This window comes from Nomascus leucogenys, chromosome 21 (genome assembly GCF_006542625.1).
Source record: "Nomascus leucogenys isolate Asia chromosome 21, Asia_NLE_v1, whole genome shotgun sequence".
Lineage (NCBI taxonomy): Eukaryota > Metazoa > Chordata > Mammalia > Primates > Hylobatidae > Nomascus > Nomascus leucogenys.
Genome location: NC_044401.1, coordinates 50063389 through 50081689, shown reverse-complemented (window position 1 = coordinate 50081689; position 18301 = coordinate 50063389). Strand labels below are relative to the sequence as shown.

At 39.3% G+C, this 18301-nt stretch overlaps 1 protein-coding gene across 5 annotated transcripts in view; it reads left to right on the top strand.

Moving 5' to 3' along the window:
- Positions 1 to 18301, top strand: part of TMCC1 (transmembrane and coiled-coil domain family 1) — a 252494-nt gene that overhangs the window by 84563 nt on the left and 149630 nt on the right. The window lies entirely within an intron of this gene.

Sequence of the window (18301 nt, the reverse complement as noted above, 5' to 3'; positions counted from 1 at the left end):
CCATAAATACTGTCTTTACCTTTCTCTTTCTTCTTTTGCACCCTGGAAATTTTTTTTTCTTCCTGTCAGTTTGTATCTCTTATCATTTACTGTCTATGGCTTCACAATTCTGTATTGTTACAGTACCATTTAAAAAATTACAGCTGGAAACTCTGAAATGCATCCTGACAAAGGAAGGCTGAATTGTGTGGCTTTAGGCCAACAGTAAGCTACAGGAACAAATGAAATTAAGAAGTTAATATTATTTCAGATATGTGTTTGTGTCCTTAGTCTTACAGAGAATTATTAAAACCAGGAATTTAAAAGTCACATCTGCTTTCCAACACTAGGAGTATGAAACATTTTACTTGCTTGTGAATCTACTATTTTAAATTTTATTTTTTGTGAACAACTTTCTGTAGATTTATGTAATATAATCTTCCAGAATTTGTTTTGTTTTGTTTTTTGAGGTGGAGTCTCACTCTGTCGCCTAGGCTGGAATGCAGTGGCGTGATCTCAGCTCATTGCAAGCTCCGCCTCCTGGGTTCACACCATTCTTCTGCCTCAGCCTCCCAAGTAGCTGGGACTACAGGTGCCTGCCACCACACCCAGCTAACTTTTTGTATTTTTAGTAGAGACGGGGTTTCACTGTGTTAGCCAGGATGGTTAGCCAGGTCAGGATCTCCTGACCTCGTGATCTGGGATTACAGGTGTGAGCCACTGCCCCTGGCCTAATCTTCCAGGCTTTTTAAGCGCTCAGGAACAAGTTTTGTTTTTTTTTTTCTCCCCCCAGCATATCTAACCCAAGTAAAATTTATTTTAACTTTTTGATCTTTTAATTTTTTATTCTGGAATTTATCTAAATATTTTCTAAATAACATGCTTATGCTGCTAATTTTTTTTCTGTTTTGGATATCTTGAATTCCTTTAATGAAAATGATCATGTAGCTTTCTTATTATCTTGTTCCTGTCCATATCTTATTAAAATTTTAGTTATATTTCAGTATGCTGTTTACATTATGCCAATGTAAATATATTTACAACTTGAGCTTTGTAGTATAATATGATTACACTTCCCTTTTTATACACTTTTTTGCTGTCTCTGGAGTTAATTGCTTTAATTTTTGTTGTTTATAACTGTCATTGGGTTCTCTCCAAATTCTCAAGGAACTGTAAATCTTTCATTATTTTCTTTTTTTAAAATTTTATTATTATTATTATTATTATTATTATTATTTGAGATGGAGTCTCACTCTGTTGCACAGGCTGGAGTTCAGTGGCGTGATCTTGGCTCATTGCAACCTCCACCTCCTGGGTTCGAGCTGTTCTCTTGCCTCAGCCTCCCAAGTAGCTGGGTGCACACCACCATACCCACTAAAATTTTGCATTTTTAGTGGAGACCAGGTTTCACCATGTTGGCCAGGCTGGTCTCAAACTCCTGACCTCAGGTGATCTGCCTGCATTGGCCTCCCAAAGTGCTGGGATTACAGGCATGAGCCATCATGCCCGGCCTTATTTATATATATTTTTTAGACAGGGCCTTGCTCTGTCACCCAGGCTGGAGTGCCGTAGCACAGTTGCAGCTCACTACAGCCTTGACCCCCCACCTCCGACCCCAGTTTCAAGCGATCCTCCCAAAATCTCTCAATATTTTCAAAACAGCATTTACTCCTCAGTTTCAGCTTTTCTTGGAGATACACTGCTGGAAGCTCTCACTTTTCCTCTAGTCTGAATTGACTACTCTCCAAGAGTGTTGCACATCTTTTGTTCTGGGACTCCTTTTTTTTTTTTGAGGCAGAATCTTGCTCTTTTGCCCAGGCCAGAGTGCAGTGGCGCTATCTCGGCTCACTGCAAGCTCCGCCTCCCGGGTTCATGCCATTTTCCTGCCTCAGCCTCCCGAGTAGCTGGGACTACAGGTGCCCGCCACCACGCCCAGCTAATTTTTTTTTTTTGTATTTTTTTAGTAGAGACGGGGTTTCACTGTGTTAGCCAGGATGGTCTCAATCTCCTGACCTCGTGATCCACCCGCCTCGGCCTCCCAAAGTGCTGGGATTACAGGCGTGAGCCACCACGCCTGGCCTCTGGGACTCCTTAATCTATTAATAAATAACATTCTTTGGTTCCTTGATTTCATATCCTCTTTTTGGTTTATTCCTTTTTTTTCTTGAAACGTACACTCTATGAGACTTATAGAATAAGGGTGCATGGAAGATAATTTTTCAGAAATTATGCCCATTCCAAAATTTGTTTTACCTGCATACTTTAATGGTAGTTTGGCTGAGTACTGAATTTTAGGTTGGAAATAAATTGCCCATGTATTATGTAAAATTCTTGTATTGTTAGCTTTTAGCTTCCAGTATTGACAGAAAATCTGGTGCCATTCTGATTCTTGACCCTCTGGGTATCACCTGTTTTTCTCTCCAGAATTTCAAAAAAAATCTCTTCTCTTTATCTCTGTTGTCCTGAAGTTGTACAATGATGGGCCTTGGTGTGGGTCATCTTGGCAGCCCAAGACATAGGACTCGGAAGTACTCAGCAGACTCAGAAGTATGCAGCCTTAGGAGTCTTTCAATCTGGAAAATTTATGAGTCCTTTCAATTTGGAAAACTCAAAGACTGGATCTGGAAACACTGGTTTAAAAAACTTCTTTCAATATTTTTATATTCTGTATTTTATATTTTATTGTATAATATTTTATTCATATAAAATAAACATATAAGCTATGACACACAGTAATACACTACCTGTGAACCAGCCACACAACATAACAATGGGAACATTACCATTGCCATGCTTTTGTAACTCTTTACAGTTCTCCTCCTGTCCTAAATTATATATTTCAGTACCTGGACTTCTAAAAGAAGAATTACTATAAATGTTTGTTGACACTAAACAACTATTGTTTAGTTTTGCCTGCTTGGGGGCTTTGTAAAATGATACCATAGCTTATATAGTCTTTTAGGGCTTGCTTTTTAGGCAAAAATAGGTTTCTAAGATTGATCCATGTTATCACATATAGCTGTATTCATATTATTTATTTAATTTCCTCCTCCACCTATATATATCTTTTTCTTAGCGGTTAGCTCTCCTGACTTACCGTTTAGTGGTTTTTTTTTTCTTTGTTCTTTCTTATTTTCTCTCAGTCTTTTGTTCTAATTTCTGGTAGATTTCCTTAAAGTTTATTTTCCAATCCTTTCACTAAATATTTTATTTCTGGTATTATGTTTTTAATTTCCTGAGTGCTTCTTTTTCTTGTCTATGAATGCTTCTTTTTTGTAGCATGCTTTTCTTGTTTTATATATTTGTTTTCTTTAGTCTCTGAGGATATTTTCTTTTGCTTCTTGTAATATGTCTGTCTTCTGAGTTTCTTCTCCACTAGGTGTTTTAGTTTCTGTCTTTTATGTTAAAAGACTTTTCTCAAGTGTCTGGTCAACCATGGCTTCCTTCTCCTATTTGAGAGAGGCATTAAAATGGTATGGGAAACCCTGTGAGGACACAGACTAGTTTATTGCAAGGCCCTTCTGTTATCAGTGTCTATAGGTCTTTTCTCCAGTTTTCCCTGAGAAATTGTTCAAACCTTTGCCTTTGGAAATGGGTAGATGATGGTGGTGGTAATTAGTCTGGGTGCCTGTGTTCCATAAGACGAGGTAGGAGAGGACTGAAATTCTCATCTGTTGGCTTAGTCTATCTGTCCTCAGAATGATGATCTGTTTTTCACCTTTTATAATTTTATTGGAATCTTTTATCTGTTGCTGCCTCCTCTCCAGTTCTCTTTGCCTGCGTAGGTTTATGCCTTTTATTATTCAATTTTAGTAGAGAGCCAAGATAAGTCTGTTCAACCCTCCACGTTTAATCCATGCTTCCCAAACTTGTATTAGAGTAGAACTTTAAGGGGCTTTGATACAGGCTTGCCCACTAAACTCTGCTTTGTCCCTAAATAAATCACTAGGAATTTCACTTCTATGACACTGTAGGCCAATTAAAAGAAAATGACACTTAACATTTTGTTATTGAGTAAACAGAATTTGAGACAGAAAGTAACTACCAAAGTGATTTTGCTATGTAATTGTTTTTTTTGTTTTGTTTTGTTTTGAAGAGACAGGGTCTTACTCTGGTGGCCCAGGCTGGAGTGCAGTGGTGAGATCATAGTTCACTAGAGTCTTAAACTCCTGGGCTCAAGCAGTTCTCACCTCAGCCTCCCAAATGGCTGGGACTACAGGGTGCCACCACACCCAGCTATTATTTTTGTTTTTTTGTAGAGATGGAGTCTCACTATGTGGCCCAGTCTGGTCTCAAACTCCTAACCTCAAGCAATCCTCCTGCCTCAGCCTCCCAAAGTATTGGGATTACAGGAGCGGGCCACCCAGTCCAGCCAGAAATGTTCTTTTAATTGTTATAATTAGAAACAAACAGATTCTAGTCTTTGTCTTCTCTACTTCAAAACAGTAGTTCCCTATATTTCAACAGACTGTGTATGTGCTGAACAAAATGAGTAACCTGGATTAAAATCTTTTCTTTTCATTGGCCTACAGTGTCATAGACACAATAATCTTTTAAATGTGACCAGGTGCAATGGCTCACACCTGTAATCCCAGCACTTCTGGGAGGCCAAGGCAGGCAGATTGTTTGAGCCCAGGAGTTCGAGACCAGCCTGGGCAACATGACAAAACCCTATCTCTACAAAAATACAAAAAAATAGCCAGGCGTGGTGGCCTGTGCCCACAATCTCAGCTACTTGGGAGGCTGAAGTGGGAGGATTGCCTGAGCCCAGGAGGCTGAGGCTGCAGTGAACTGAGATTGTATCACTGTACTCCAACTTGGGTGACAGAGCAACACCCTGTCTCCAAAAATAAACAAACAAAAAAAAGTTACTTTCGATATTAAGGCTTAGTCTTCTTAATTTTAATATGGTGAAGGAAACCCGGCTTAAGGTATATAACTCCAGCCTGGTTTTTTGTATGTCTTATATTTAAATATTACTTTGAACTATGTGAAATTGCCAATATTGGAGCAGTTTTTGGCTCACAAAAGTGGTGATTTTATATGATGCACCATAATGAAGTACCATAACAGCTTAGTTAAGAGATTCTTCTGTCCAATATAGGAATTCATTCTGTAGCATTCTTGGAAACATTCTGGTAGGAGAAAAGGATGAGGTAAAATGGGGATTTTTCATATCAAATAAGGGGGAGAGTTGAGGTCCCCACTGAGTACAACCAGTAGGTCCTAGAGCTGCATTAGGGTTCCTGTGGTGTGCTATAAGCTCTGTGCTACTGAGGCTGAAGGCTGTAAATTCCTTGATGTGACAATTAGATATACAGTGCCCACCAATTTGAATACTACCACATACTCTCCAAATACCTGGCTGACAAGCTATGGACCTGTATAGGATTTCAGCAAATTTCAATTTAGCCAAAATAGTATTATTTAATTTTGTTTACTCTGTGTATAATTTTCCTATGTGTTTCCTTAGGTTAGTAGTTGAACTTCAAAATGATAATAAAACTGTCCTGGGGTTTAAAACATTGTAAAAATAAAATATGCAACAACAATAGCCAAAAGGGGTCAGGGGAGGCCTAATGGAGGTAAATTGTTTTAAAGGCCTTGTATTATTTGGATTTGGCTAAGGTAGACTGTAAGTTAAGAACGTATGATATAATTTGCAGGGTAACCACTCAAAGAATAGCACAAAAAATGTAACTATGTTATATCATCTTTCTTTTGGTTAGTATTTGCATGGTATTATATTTTCCATCAGGTGAGTTAGACTTTAAGGCAAGAAGTATTACCAAAAATAAAGAATGACATTTTATGAGGCTAAAATGGTCTCTTAATAGGAAGACTTAACAATTCTAAACAACTTTCCCTTGTTGCTTGGTTTGCTAACCATTCATGTGGTCTTTGGGGCTTTTATTTTTACCAGTGTTCTCATTTTTCACTGCTACAGGTGTTTTTGTAGTCTATAAGAGAAGAGTTGTTTGTTTCTCTGACTAAGGTAATGTTCATGTTCAACGTGCTCTGGGCGTTGCAAACAATTGCAAGGAATACCACTTGAGAACAAAACCTTAGACATATAATAATTTCATTTAGTGTTCTAATTATTTTAATGTAATTATTGTCCTTTTTAAGATGCTAAGTATGAGAGATGGAATTTAGACGAGGACTGAGAAATTGATTATATTTTAAAATAATTATTTTCTAACATTGTGTGATTATGAGTGATAAGGTATTAAAAGAAATCAAAAGAGTAGATATTTGTTCATTTATAAGAATTCTTGGCAGTAAGCCTTTTGTGTTTGTGTGTGTTCTGGGTCTTTAAAGCCTTGTATTGAGGTGTCAAAACTTTTCCGGAAAATGTCATCTATTGAATTGCATGCCTAAAGGCAAGAAAAGGAAAGCGAGGTTTAAGGAAACAAAATTAAAAGTGCTGAATCAAAGGGCATACATGAAAATAGAAATGCAGTTAGTATCGCTTTTTTTATTGTGGTAAAAACACATAACAAATGTACCATCTGAACCATACTGAAGTATACAGTGCTGTAGTGTTAAGTGTGTTCATATTATTGTGAAACAGATTTCCAAAACTTTTTCATCTTTCAAGCCTGAAACTCTAAACCCATTAAATAGTAACTCTTCCTTTCCTTCTACCCTTCCCTCACTCTCTGTTCTGCCTTCATTTCTTTGAGTTTCACTAGATACCTCATATAAGTGGAATCATAAGGTATTTGTCTTTTTGTGATTGGCTTATTTCATTTAGCATAATGTCCTAAAGGTTCATTCGTGTTGTTGCATGTAATAGAATTTCCTTTCTTTTTAAGGTTGAATAATATTTCATTTTGTGTGTTGAGAGGTAGGACCTTTAAGACATGATTATGTCATGAGGGCTCTGCCCTCGTAAATGGATTAATGACATTACCATGGGAGTGGGTTCCTGATAAAAGAATTCGGCTCCTTTCTCTCACCCTTGTGCATGCTCTCTTGCCCTTATGTCTTTTGCCATGGGATGTTGCAGCAAGAAGTCCCTCATCAGTGGTGAGCCCATCAACCTTGGATTTCCCAACCTCCAGAACTGTAAATAAATTTCTTTTTAAATTACCCAGTCTTTGATATTCTGTTATAGCAACACAAAATGGACTAAAACAGAAGATTAGAGAGACTTTCCTCTTTGTACAGTTTTCTCAAATGCCACGGTGGCATAAATTGGAATAGTGTGTCCTGAATCTCATTAGAGATTCCTCATGGTTGCTTTATGCTATGCCATGTAGGGAGAGAGGGGCACAAACAGGTGTGTGACATGCCACAAGTTTTCCTCCTTTCACAGGAATACTGTCTTGGTTACAATGGCCTAGGTGCTATTGCTTCACAGCTAGTCTCTGTAGTTTTGTTTTTTAAGAGGTGGGGTTTCACTCTGTCACCCAGGCTGGAGTGCAGTGGCACTATCGTAGCTCACTGTAACCCCAAATTTCTGGGATCAAGCGATCCTCCTGCCTCAGCCTTCTAAGTAGCTGGGAGTACAGTGGTCTCTATAGTTCTTACAGTGATATTGTAGTTTACATATTGTTTTAAACTCACTATCTCTGGGGGAAAGAAGGCCTGTGTTTCCTAGTTCACCATCTTGACGATAGTATACTCTCAAGTATCACTTTTTGAAGTATAAATGTTGCCAGATAATTTATTTCTTTTTGTACAATGTGTAAATAAAAGGGAATCATAGGTGTAATATTTTGGACTTGAGTAAGACATTTGGTTTTGTCCTTTGTGAGGCCCATGTCTACAAACAGAAAAATTCAAAGCATTGATAACCCAACTTTAGAGTTTATGCAATCTTATGTTGGAGTGTAGAAATAAGGTAATAGAATAGTTACATATTAATCCCAAGACAAGACTATATATTGTCTTAAGGTTTTCCTGGCATTCACAAATATTTATTAAATGTCTGCTCTATGTAAGGTAGTGTACAGTTGAGATACATAAAGTATGAGATGCAATCCTTCAAAGTGCTAATTTTTAACTTGAAAGCTCTGAGGCTGGAAACACTAAATAACACTATTTGGTGCAGGAGCCATATAGAACATATAAATGTACAAGAACTGTCACTGTATATGATCAATTGTCCAGAAACTGCTGTGAGTTAAGAAGTAGAAACGATATGAAGTGGACTGATCTTGCTTCTAGAGAAAATGAATTTGGGCCGAATCTTGAGTGTAGGATCATATGTTAGCATTTACCCTGGAGAACAACTCACAAATGCAAAAACAGGCATGGGCCGGGCATGGTGGTTCATGCCTGTAATCCCAGCAACTTTTGGAGGCTGAGGTGGGTGGGTCACAAGGTTGGGAGTTCTTGAGGCCAGCCTGGCCAACAAAATACAAAAATTAGCCAGGTGCGGTGCATGCCTGTAATCCCAGCTACTCAGGAGGCTGAAGCAGGAGAATTGCTTTAACCTGGGAGGCAGAGGTTGCAGTGACCCGAGATCGTGCCACTGCATTCCAGCCTGGGTGACAGGGCAAGACTCCGTCTCAGGAAAACAAAAACAAAAACAAAAAACAAAAACAGGCGTGTACTGGCAGAAATGTGGAAGTAACCTAAATGGTCATCAAGAGAATGGCTAAGTAAATTGTTCTGTTTATACTGTAGAGTACTGTGTGGCAGTTAAAATAATGTAGGATATATGTACTGACAAAAATTTCTGAGTAAATTGTTGAATTTTTTTAAAAAAGGAGGTCATAGATAATATGGCTGGTATGATACTGGTTGGATTTTTAAAAAAAACAAACTAGGCCAGGCGCGGTGGCTCACGCTTGTAATCCTAGCACTTTGGGAGGCCGAGGCAGGCGGATCACAAGGTCAGGAGATTGAGACCATCCTGGCTAACACGGTAAAACCCTGTCTCTACTAAAAATACAAAAAATCAGCTGGGCGTGGTGGCGGACGCCTGTTGTCCCTGCTGCTCCGGAGGCTGAGGCAGGAGAATGGCATGAACCTGGGAGGCGGAGCTTGCAGTGAGCCAAGATCACGCCACTGCACTCCAGCCTGGGCAAGCGAGACTCCATCTCAAAAAAAAAAAAAAAATTTTTTTTATAGAGATGAGGTCTCACTATGTGCCCAGGCTGGTCTCAAATTCCTGGGCTCAAGCCATTCTCCTGCCTCAGCCTCCCAAAGTGCTGGAATGACAGGTGTAGTGTTGTGAGATGTGCAGAGAGGGAAAACGTATCAGCACACGAAATACCTTGTAACTATTTCATTTATATAATTTGCTATGTGTTCTTTGCAACATAGTGAAAAATAATCATGTCTGATGCTTAGTAGGCACATAATAAATAGTAATGGAATGAATAGTTGTATATTTAGAGAGCCATGCTGGAAGGTTAAATAGCAAAATATGACTACTTGGAGCACAATGTTAAATTGTCAAGGAGAGTAGTGTTATATGAATACTCGGAGGGATATATAGAAAATGAGAAAAGCGACAGAAGGAACTTAAAGAGATATTAAAAATAGCTTTGTCTAGAGATTAAAAATTAAAGTTCTAAGTAACTTCCTAGGAAGATACACAAGACCACAATGAGATGCCACGACATCTCTACCAGAATGGATCCAATTAAAAAAAAGAAAATCAAGAGTTGGCAAGGATGTAGAGCAAACTGGAACTTCCATACATTATTGTAAGAGTGTAAATTAGTACAACCACAGTGAAAACTGTTTAATAATACCTGCTAAAATGTAAATCTTACTCTGTCCTTTAGGATTTCCATTTTTAGGCTATATATACCCAAGAAAAATATGCTATATGAGCTCCAAAACAATCTGATAATTTTATAGCAGATTTATAATAGAGAAAAAATAGATATAGCATAGATCCAAAAGTAGAATGGATAAATTGTGGCATTATTCATACATTGGCATATACTATAATAATAGAGAACTTTTACACACAACTACATGGATGGATTGCAAAGACATGATGAGCAAAAGAAACCACACACAATATTCCTTTATATGAAATACAAGAACAAGCAAAGTTAATTTATGATAGAAGTCAATTACAGTTACCTATTGGGGAAACAGCAATGAAGACATTAGGAACCTTCTGGGGCAGCAAATATTCTATATCTTGATATGGACATAGATGTTTTATATCTTTATATGTTTATGGCTGTGAGTGTGTGTGTATATATATATATATATAAAACAGTGAATGTGTTTATGTACATATATACACATATACACAAAATAAATTTGTGTATAGGTATGAAATTTCAAGACATCTTCACAGGGAATCTAATGTTCCTGAGACAGAGAAAATGTTTCTGAGACAGAGTCTCGCTCTGTCCCCCAGGCTGGAGTGCAGTGGCGTAATTTCAGCTCACTGTAAGCTCCGCCTCCTGGGTTCATGCCATTCTCTTGCCTCAGCCTCCCGAGCAGCTGGGACCACAGGCGCTCGCCACCACGCCCGGCCAATTTTTTTGTATTTTTAGTAGAGATGAGGTTTCACTGTGTTAGCCAGGATGGTCTCGATCTCCTGATCTCGTGATCCGCCCGCCTCAGCCTCCTAAAGTGCTGGGACTACAGGCGTGAGCCACCATGCCCGGCGCCAGAAAATGTTTTTAAAGTAAGGACATGTTAGGAAAATTAACATCTTGATCATAACCTTGCTAAGAGAGGATAGAGGAGCATATGGAAATGCCATCTCTGAAAAATGCCATTACAGAATAGGCAACAACCTTGTATGATGGGTTAGTTGGATACAAGGAACTGGGCCAAATGGCCTCTTGAAACTACTTTCTGCTCCTCCCTTCTTACCGTCCTTTCTTCCTTTCATGCATTTACTGCAGGTAACGCATGATATGGTTTTTTTAGGAGAAAGAAATGTGGAGCCCAAAACATTGCTAATATAGAAGGAATCAGGCTTAATTTAGCATGTTTCAAAGAGCCGTGTCCAAGTCATCCAAATAAAGACCTTATTTGGCAAGGTTAGCTGCCCTTTAAATCAACCCTCACAAGTTAAGGAATTGTATATGGTACTCAAATTTTTGATCACCAACATCTTTTAACTTCTTACTACTTAACAAATTCCTCTACTTTCGTGGTTATTTATATTGACAGTTGCATGGGCTTTTGTAAATAACTACATAAATTACTTAATCTGTTCTTCAGGTGGATATAATAAAATATGCTATCTGTATTGTTATTTATTGTGGGATTGCCAAAAGAATCTCATTTAAGGGGCCTAAAATGCCACAGAAAACCCTAAAACTGGCAGCATTGTTAACTAAACATTTTGAAAATAGATTTCTTCTCTCCTTGCTTTAAATGTAGACAGTAACTAAAAGAATAATAATTTCTGACAGAGAGAGACTATTACTTTGTTGTTTGTTAAAGAGCTATTCCCATTTGGGCAGTTTGTAGGAAAATAGTTAACAAGTCTGTGCAATTTAGAATGGAGAAATTACTGAATTTTGTTACTATTTATGTTTCCATTTCATTAGTAGAAAACATTCTGAGCACTTCTTTAGGCTGAAAGCAGGTTGCCTTGTTAGCGAGGGAAATTAAGTTTCACTTACCACTTGTTTCACACCCCTGTCTCCTTTCCTTTTTTTTTTTTTTTTTTGATAGAATCTTTTAGCAATGATTTGGGATTCTAGTTGCTTATATCAGTCAGAAACACTGTGTGTTTAAGACAGTGTGTCTTTCTGTAAGGCACTTCATTATTTCCGCATCAGTATTTCATGAATCCTACTTACATTCCTAGGAGATGATTTCAGAATACTGTTTCAGTGTCTCTGCGAGAAAAATGGAGGTACTGGTACTCTTACCATTCAAAAACCAAAAAGGCGGCCAGGCATTGTGGCTCATGCCTGTAATCTCAGCACTTTGGGAGGCTGAGCGGGCGGATCACCTGAGGTCAGGAGTTCGAGACCAGCCTGACCAACATGGTGAAACCCCGTGTCTACTAAAAATACAAAAATTAGCCGAGTGTGGTGGCAGGCGCCTGTAATCCCAGCTACTTGGGAGGCTGAGGCAGGAGAATTGCTTGAACCCGGGAGGCAGAGGTTGCAGTGAGCTGAGACCGTGCCATTGCACTCCAGCCTGGGGGACAAGAGCGAGAGTTCGTCTCAAAAAAAAAAAAAAAAAAAAAGGCACACTACTCGGGTGCTCTGTCAACCTACTTTCCACTTGGAATTAAATTTTCAACAGCTTGAATGTTAGGTTATATTGTGTTCTCTGAACCTTGGTATGAAGGAGTCTTTACTTTTGGTTATAGGTGTTCATCTAAAAGCTTTTTAGCTTTGGAAGTTTACAAAAAATACACCTAGATATGTTCACCTTCTTTCTGCTTAAGGTTTTTAAGAGTAAAAGGTTGGTTTGTTTGTTTTGTTTTGAGACAGGGTCTCTCTGTCGCCCAGGCTGGAGTGCAGCCTGGCTCACTGCAGCTTCCGCCTCCCAGACTCGAGTGATCCTCCCCCTCCAGCCTCCCGAGTAGCTGGGACCACCTACTCATGCCACCATGCCCAGCTAATTTTTTGTGTGTTTTTTCTAGAGATGGTGTTTCACCATGTAGCCCAGGCTACTCTCGAATTTCTGAGCTCAAGCAATCTGCCTGCCTCGGCCTTCCAAAGTGCAGGGATTACAGGCATAAGCACACATGCCCAGCCTAAACGTTTTATATATACATTTTGGTTAGGTAATTTTTTTTGGAGACTTGGCAGCCTATTATTTGTTTGAATTTGATGCATCTTCTGTGCTCTTCCCGAGATACTATGAAATACGTGTTTTTATTTTTGTTTTTTTTTGTTTATGAGATGGAGTGTCGCTCTGTCGCCCAGGCTGGAGTTCAGTGGCGCGATCTCGGCTCACTGCAAGCTCCGCCTCCCGGGTTCATGCCATTTTCCTGCCTCAGCCTCCCGAGTAGCTGGGACTACAGGTGCCTGCCACCACGCCTGGCTAATTTTTTGTATTTTTAGTAGAGACGGGGTTTCACCGTGTTAGCCAGGATGGTCTCGATCTCCTGACCTCGTGATCCACCCGCCTCGGCCTCCCAAAGTGCTGGGATTACAGGCGTGAGCCACCGCGCCTGGCCTATGTGTGTTATTTTTTAGATAAAATTTTAGATCCTATTTGGTGATAATTGGATACTGGTAGTGTATGATATGAACATAGTTGAGAATAATCATTGCATAGAAACCTGTCTTTTCAAATTCATTTTTTTGTGTTTCTTACCTGAAGAAAAAAGTTACAAACACTACATGATTTTCTCACAATAATATTGACGTCTTATTTAGTTTTTATTTTTAGAGATAGGGTCTCACTCTATTGCCCAGACTGGAGCATCATGCCTCACTGCAGCATCAAATTCCTGGACTCAGGCAATCCTGCCACCTCAGTCTCCCAAGTAGTTAGGACTCCTGAGTAGTGTTAGGTAGCACATGCTACCAAACCTAGCTAATTTTTTTATTCTTATTTTTTGTAGAGACAGGGTCTAGCTTTGTTGCTCAGGCTGATCTTGAACTCCTGGTGTCAAGTGATCCTGCTGCCTTAGCCTCCCAAAGCATTGGGATTACAGGTATGAGCCACTGAACCTGGCCATATTGAGGTTTTAGAGAGAGAAATTACTACTTATTTGAAGAGTTGGGATATGACAGTAGTCTTCCCTTATCCACAGGAGATATGTTCCATGACCCCCAGTGGATGCCTGAAACTGAAGATAGTACTGAAACCTATATATACAGTCACATGTCATTTAACAATGGGATACCTTCTGAGAAATGGGTTGTTAGGTGATTTCATCATTGTGAGAACATCGTAGAGTGTCCTTACATAAACCTAGATAGCATAACCTACTACACACCTCGGCTATGTGGTATAGCCTGTTGCTTCTAGGCTACAAACCTATATAGCATGTTACTGTACTAAATACTGTAGGCAGTTTTAATACAGTGGTATGTATTAGTGTATCTAAACACAGCTAAACATAGAAAAAGTACAATAAAAATACAGTATTATAATCTTATGGGACTACTGTCATATATGTGGCTCATTGTTAACTGAAATGTCATGTGGGTTACGACTGTACTGTGTTTTTTCCTGTACACATATCTGTGATAAAGTTTAATTCAGAAATTAGGCATAGTAAGATGTTAACAGTAACAATAAAATAGAACAATTATAACAATAGGCCAGCACCACTCCTCTTGTGCTTTGTGACCATTATTAAGTACAATAAGGGTTATTTGAATACAACATTACCATACTGCAACAGTCGATCTGATGACCAAATCGCTTACTCAGTCACTAGCGGGTGGTAGCCAGGGGTGGATATGCTGGACAAAGGGATGATTCACATCCCAGGTAAGATGGCATGAGGTTTTGTCATGCTACTCAGAACGGCATGCAATTTAAAACTTCTGAATGGTTTGTTTCTGTAATTTTCCATTTAAATATTTTTGGATTGCAGTTGACTGTGGGAACAAACTGTAGTTAAGGGAGGACTATTTTAATATAGATTTTATAGGGTTGTTTTGAGAAATAAATAGGATAATAAATGTGAACTGCCTAACATAGTGACTGCACATAGTAGGTTCATTCCAACAAAGGCTTTAAATGTAGCATATGACATAACTTTGCTCACAGGAAATTGAGAGACACTGGAACAGGGGAAAAAAAATATATGAATGAGTTCTGCCCTAATCAGTACTAAATTCATTCAGAAGTAATGAACAATTCCAAGAGGAGCACATACACTGGAAAGTTTCATTAAATGAAACGTTATCCTCACAGTGGTTGTCTGGAAGCAGACCCAAACAGAGGAAGAGTGGCAAAGATGGGAATATTTTTATCTTTGTAACTGCTCTTATGGTTATTTTTCATACCTCTTTACCTGCATTGATTCGCTCTGAGCTGTTCCTTCTGTTTGTTTTGTGTGTAGATTTTAAACGATTACTTTATTCCAACAAGAGAGGGCAATTACCTCAGGAGGCCACTTTAGTGTGTTTAACTTTGGCACAAGTTGAAGTCACCGTCGGAGTATGCCTCTCTGCACCTGACATTCCTTCCTGAGGCAGGACCCCTCCCTGTGAATAAGAGGAAAGGCTTGGCCAATTATGCTAGACAAAGCCGCACAGCTGCCGAGCCCAGCTGGGAGGAGTTTCCTTCTTGAGCAGGGAGCTGGTACAGCCAGGGGCTTGCTTTTTACCACCTCCTTTTTTTCACACTGCCTCACCTTAAAGGATTACCTAAGGTGGAGGTAGAGAAGGGGGTGTTGCTGTCTGCAGTGGACACTGTCCACCGCCGGGAGGACTGAAGAGGGAAGGAATTGGTACAGTTGTCCGTCTCCTACTTGGAGCAGATGCTGTCTGACCCCCGCACACCACTCCTCCTCCCACAGGGACCGGAACATCAGGTCTGTCCCCTGGAGTTTCAGGTAGCACCACAGCGGCATCCTCGCCTACTGGTCTGGTGGAAAGGGAAGGGGTGGTCCTTGTGTCTGGACCCCTCACAGCTGACTCACAGGAAGTGCTAGAAGAGCTTGGCACTGGGTGCAGCGGCTTCAGGATTACTGCCCCACCCGCCCTGCCCTCTCCCACGTAGGTTTTGCAGTATCTCTTGATAGAACAATGAAGGCTTTCCAAGTTTGCTAAGACTCCCAGGGAAATTCTTTGCACTTCTCTGGCAGTCTTCAAAATGTTCTGCCACCGACTTTCCCAAGAAGCTGTTATTTAAAAAACCCTTCGTGGATTGCTTTGTCTGAAGATCCTCTGGGTGACCATGGTTCAGCGCTTTAGCCTCAGGAGGCAGCTATCCAAGGTGGGTTGGTAGTTTTTATGTTTGTGGAGGGGAAACTCTCACTTGCTTCAGCATGGTTCCTTTTTCTCTGGAACTGTTCTGTCAAGCCTGCCGTCCTCCAGCGCTAAGGAGGGGCTGAGGGAGGAAGCACTGCCTTTTGTTCTTTTATCTGACAGGCATAAAGCTTGAAGGCTGACTGCACTGGCAGCCCCAGATTACGTTCCCCTAAAACTGCAGCTGTCATCTGAATTTGGGCAAAGTTGTAGTTTGCTCCTGAGATAGCATTTCCAGAAGGGTGTGTGTGAAAGAGATAATTGTGAGTTGAAAGTGTGTATTTAATTAGCAATTAATCTAGCAGCTTGTGGACCAAGAGGAGAAAGCCTTCTTCTCTGTGGAATCAGTGCTTTCATACGTTTCACTATTAAACTGAGAAAAACTACCATAAAATAGTTCAATGAGCAAGACTTGCATTAAAATGTTAAAATGAGTGGTTGTGTTGAGAAACTTGAATACTTAATGAAGTATATGAAAAGCAGTTACAGAGAGGCTCACAAAGCAGTTTTTACAGAGTTCTGACTGAAAAGCAGGTTCCATATGTGCAACTTTTGGGGAAAAGTTTTTTTTAACCTGAGAAAATAATACTTAAAATAGTAAAAAGGTGAAGCACTCATTTAAGAGGGGATGGTGATTTATGAAATCCACTCTGCCTGTAGCCAGCCCTCCTTGACCCAGTCATTTAGTGCAGAAACTAATATGGAAAGAGGTGTGGTAAGAGTTGAGCTTTATTTCAAAACCCGTTGTGTTCTTTAAAAGCTCCATTTTAAAAATGTAGCAGTTGGTGGCTCAGTTGTGTCACAGTTCATTCCCTGAATACAGAAGCTTAAACAAATTGTAAATCTGTGGGCATTCTTCACTGCCTTGGCTGTTAATCAGAACTGTTAAATCCTGAAATGTGTTGTGATCTTACGGGAAAACCTTTAGTTCCCTCACAGGTGACCCCAGTGTAGAGTGTGTGCACTGATGCAGAAATGAGCAAAGTGCTTGCCTCCATCCCTCTGTCACATATCCATAGCTTTTCTTGGGACTTCTAAGCCTAACGGGATTTTTAGGAGTATTAAAATGTATTTAACTTGCTCCCTTCCCCATGGTGTGTGTGTGTATGTGTTTGAAGGCCTCCACATTTCTCCTACACAATAAAAAGAATCATTTTCATTGCTCTTTCAGTGTCCTCCAGTGCTTGTATTTTCATATATATAGTACATTTAAAAAGCAGATGGGTAGATTATCAGGGCAGTGACATTCCTGCACAAGAGTGTCTGACAGTTGAGAGCCAGGTGATAATTTTCTAATTACAAGGTAACTATATTATGGGTATTTTGCTGCCAATACTTCTCTCCCAATTATTTTTTAAACTTTACCCTCTTCACTCTATACTATGTATAGATTTACAAAACGTAAAGACTGATTTACAAAAAGTACACTTTTGAAGGAATGGGATGCATCCTGTCTTTAGGTACATTACATAAAAACACTCAAAGATGTAGCCTTTTTTCATTCCTTTTACTGGTACCCTTATTGCTCATTTTAATGTGATTTATGGATCCTGTAATGGATGATCTAGACCAAATCTAAGGAAATTTGTTGTCTATCAAATTTATTGTTCTATCAGAGTAATGAACTGAAAAAATATTTTTAATTATTTCAGTCTGTAAGGCACTTAAATAGGAAAGAGAAACCGAATAGTTATGTTAGTGAGTTTAAAAAACAAACTCAGCAAATGGATCAGCGTGGCCAACATGGTGAAACCTCATCTCTACTAAAAATATAAAAATAAACCGGGCGTGGTGGTGTGTGCCTGTGGTCCCTGCTACTTGGGAGGCTGACACAGGAGAATCACTTGAACCCAGGAGGCAGAGGCTGCAGTGAGCTGAGATCGTGCCACTGCACTCCAGCCTGGGCGACAGCGAGACTCCGTCTTAAAAAAAAAAAAGAAAAAGAAAAATCAGCAAATGCATCATGCCTCTATTTGTCTTTTCAGCTAAATCCATAGGTTACCTCTGAGCCGGGGACCTGCCATACCCCAGTTTATGGTATTTCTGGCACATATTGAACACTCAAAATGAAATTGTTTTTTCATAGATATATAGATATATATATATAAACAGTTGAACAGCAGCAATTTCAGATGTTTCTGACTTTAGTAACAAGCATTTTTGCTAATAAGTGATTTTCCACAGGAGTAGAGTTGTCTTAAGATCTGAGTTTTAAAAACAATTTTAAACAAAAAAAAGTACTGATGTGACCATCTTTAAATTTCTTTAATTTCTCTTGGAAATTTTCTGAAAGAAGATATAAAAGTTTGCAGTAATTTTAAGCCTAATATCCACTTTAGATGCTTTTTATATTAAGGTTGATAGTCATTCTTACTTACACTGGATATTTTCCTTAGAATATTCAAATGATTGTTGTAGGCTGGTAGATGTTCACATCTGAGTTAAGAAAAAAGGAAGTAAATTAAGATTTAGGTGAAGTAAAAAAC